Source organism: Zingiber officinale, chromosome 4A (assembly GCF_018446385.1).
Source record: "Zingiber officinale cultivar Zhangliang chromosome 4A, Zo_v1.1, whole genome shotgun sequence".
Classification (NCBI taxonomy): Eukaryota; Viridiplantae; Streptophyta; class Magnoliopsida; order Zingiberales; family Zingiberaceae; genus Zingiber; species Zingiber officinale.
In genome coordinates this window covers 103,026,047-103,029,985 of record NC_055992.1, presented here as the reverse complement: position 1 = coordinate 103,029,985, position 3,939 = coordinate 103,026,047, and positions in this window count along the sequence as shown.

Genomic DNA, 3,939 nt, shown 5'->3' with positions numbered 1-3,939 from the left:
GATCCTGATTGGATCATAGCTATGCAAGACGAATTAGGTCAATTTGAAAGGAGCCAAGTGTGGGACTTGGTTCCTAGACCGAAAAAGACCACCATTATTGGAACTAAATGGGTCTTCAAAAATAAGTTAAATCAAAAGGGAGAAGTTGTAAGAAACAAGGCAAGACTTGTAGCCAAGGGCTATAGTCAAGTCGAAGGTCTCGATTATGATGAGACTTATGCTCCCGTGGCACGATTAGAGTCCATTCGGTTGATGCTAGCTTTTGCTGCACATAGAGGTTTCAAACTCTATCAAATGGATGTTAAATCTGCCTTCCTAAATGGTTTTATTAAAGAAGAAGTCTATGTTGAACAACCACCGGGGTTTGTGAATACCGAAGCTCCAAACCACGTATACAAGCTCAAGAAAGCACTTTATGGGCTTAAACAAGCACCACGAGCTTGGTACGAAAGGTTGTCAACATATTTACTAGAAAAGGGTTTTGTGAGAGGCCAAATAGATCCAACACTATTTCTGCGTAGAGATGGTGAAAATATTTTTATAGCCCAAGTATATGTCGATGACATAATTTGTGGTTCAAATAACAAGGGCTATTTGAATGAATTTATTTCTCACATGGAAAGTGAGTTTGAGATGAGTCTAGTAGGAGAATTGACATTCTTCCTTGGACTTGAAATCAAACAAACTCGAGATGGCATTTATGTCCATCAGACGAAATACACTCAAGAGATGCTTAGAAAATTCAATATGAGTGACTCTAAAGAAGTATCCACTCCAATGGCAACAAACACTCGCCTTGACAATGATGAGAGTGGGAAACCAGTAGATCTAACGCAATATAGAAGCATGATCGGTAGTCTTCTATATCTCACAGCTAGTCGACCGGACATACTTTTTGCTGTGGGCATGTGCGCTAGATATCAAGTCTGTGCCAAGGAATCTCATTTAATTGCAGTTAAGAGAGTATTGAGATACCTTAAGGGCACAATTCGAGTAGGTCTATGGTACCCTCGTACAGAGTCTTTTGACTTGGTAGGCTATACTGATTCCGATTATGCTGGGTGCAAATTGGATCGGAAAAGCACTAGTGGGGGTTGTCAATTTTTAGGTTCAACATTAGTTAGTTGGTCAAGTCGGAAGCAACATTGTGTTGCCCTCTCCACGACCGAGGCTGAATATATTGCCATGGGAGAGAGTGTATCACGGTTGTTGTGGATGATACACACCCTAGAGGATTATGGACTTTCTTATAAGGGTGTACAAGTGCTATGTGATAACATTAGCACGATCAACCTAACTAAAAATCCAGTCCATCATTCAAGGACCAAGCACATTGAAGTGCGTCATCACTTCATTAGAGATCACGTAGCTAGGGGAGACATTGCACTCACATATGTTGAGTCAAAGTCAAACCTAGCTGATATTTTTACCAAACCCCTTCCGGAGAATGAATTTAGTCATTTAAGGAGGGAGTTGGGAATGTGTTTGGCTCCTTAGGTCATTAGAACTTCACCATGATCAATAAGGACTATTAAAATGACAAGAGTAATTAGGACAATATTTTGGGCAACTTGGGAACATCTCACACAAACTATAAGGTTTAACAAAATATTTTTGTTTGCTAGAAATGGGGTGAGATGCTAGGAACAACCAAATTATTCAAAATGTATCATGCATCCCTTGAATAATTAGGTTGAAGAGACATTAATTGAGTATGGGGAAGACCATTACATAATTCATGTGTATTTGGTTCCTAGATCTTACTCATATATTCCAACCAAGGAAACTTGGTTGGACTTTTCCCTATAAATCATGTAACCTTGATTGTTGGAATGTTTGATACCTTTGATCGATACCTTTCGTGATTTTGATTGAAACTAGGATAAGTCATTGAAATAATGATAGAAATTTGGACATATTTTGCCAAATTTGGGACTGAACATAACATAGCAAGGTTGAAGATTTCAGTCTTTAACCTTGAGTTGTCTATTTTGACAAACTTGAAACTTGTCTGAAATCTCAGTGTTTGTGGTCGAATTTGAAAGTCTCAAGTTATAAACAAATTCACACCATAAGAGCCCATCGTTAGGACATAGTTATGCTTGTAGATTCTCAGGGTTCTAGATATTGATTTTGAAAGTTTTACTGGAGAAACTTCTACGAACTATCAAACATATCTAAGGATTTCGGTTACTGAAATCACTGAAAATTTCAGTATCAGACACTGATCGGGCTACAGCCCGATCAGGAGAAGATGGATCGGTCGACAGACCGATCCAAAAAACTTCCCAACCTTTCTGTCTGTAATCTGATCGGTCCAAGGACCGATCAGGTTATTTTTGTGCGCCTCACTGATCGGTCCAGGGACCGATCAGGATAATCTGATACGCATCGGGCTCCTCTGATCGGTCCATAGACCGATCAGTGGTTCCATTGGTTAAGTCTGTGACTTAGGGGCTTACTGATCGATCTCTGATCGGTCTACGGACCGATCAAGAAGTTCACTGGGCTACTGATCGATCTCTGATCGGTCTACGGACCGATCAGGAAGTTCCCTGATCGGTCCGGGGACCGATCAGCTTCGCAGAATGCTACTGATCACTTTCTGATCGGTCTACAGACCGATCAGGAGGTTCCCTGATCGGTCTGGTGACCGATCAGGGGCTTCGGATACCTTCTGATCGGACAACCGTCCGATCATTTCTTCACTGTACACCCATCTAAACCCTTAAAACCTCCCGATCCCTCCTTTTCCTCATTCACGCGAAACCCTAGCCGACTCTTCCCACAGCTTACCCTTTCTCTTCTCCTTGCACGCCGAAGCTCTAGCCCTCGGAAGCACTAGCCTAAAGTTCGGATGGCACCAAGGTACCTTCTTACCTCTATAGAACTTGGCATTGTGTTTTCATTTCTCACTGAATCTTCTGGTGTTTTGTTGTCTCGGTTCTTAATTGTTGATGGCTCCGGTGCTCACTCATTGCCCCATTTTACCCCATTGTGTCCCCATAGGAAGAAATCAGTAGGTGAGGGTACTTCCAAGTCCAAAGATAAATCCAAAGCTCCTGCTGCTCCTTCCCGACCTCAACCATCCAGTTCGGGAAGATTTCCCAACCAACAGTTTGAACAATCCTTTAAGGAAAGGACCTTCAAATTGCTCCCATGTAGATCAGTCGATAGAAAATACATGAATGAGTTTTGTCCAGCCATTACGGAAACCATAGCCTACTATAAACTTGATTCCTTGGTCTATTTAGAGAGAGATATCAATTTTGACCTAGTCTCTGAATTCTATAACAACCTTCATCAGACTATTGATGGTAGTTATAGATCAAGAGTGGCTAAGCAAAACATTGATTTCAGCTTAATTGTCTTTGGTTATTTAGGCTGTCGTATGTGTTCGGGGACGGTGTTCTCATTCTATCCTTCTTTGCCTGAACCCGTGCCTCATCCTCTTGATGTCTCATCTGACTCGATTTATGAGTACTTCTTTGGACATCCGAGACCAGATGGATTAGATGAGTTAGATGTCGACTTTCCTACATTTGCAGCCCTTGGCCTTTCTGCTCCTGATTACATTCTTTTCAAAATTGTTACAAACTGTCTTCTCCCTATTACTTCTAAACCATTGGCAGAGATTCGACCGTATCATTGTCTGATGCTTTACGGGTTGCGTAGGCGTCTTGACTTTGATGTCATGTCGAGTGTCTATACTTCTATCATATCCCATAGCGAGCCAAGCGGTTACACCATCTATATGCCTTTTGGGCATGTAATTACTGACTGGCTTGAGACCCTGGGTATTGATGTCTCTAAGGGGAGGATAGTAAAGATGGTTAGGCAGGATTGTCGACTTGGGAAACGTGCGTTTTCCAAGTCTGGAATCTTAGGACAGGCTGGGGCGGTTAGGTGGAAGGATGGGAGGGCACTAGGTGAGTTACC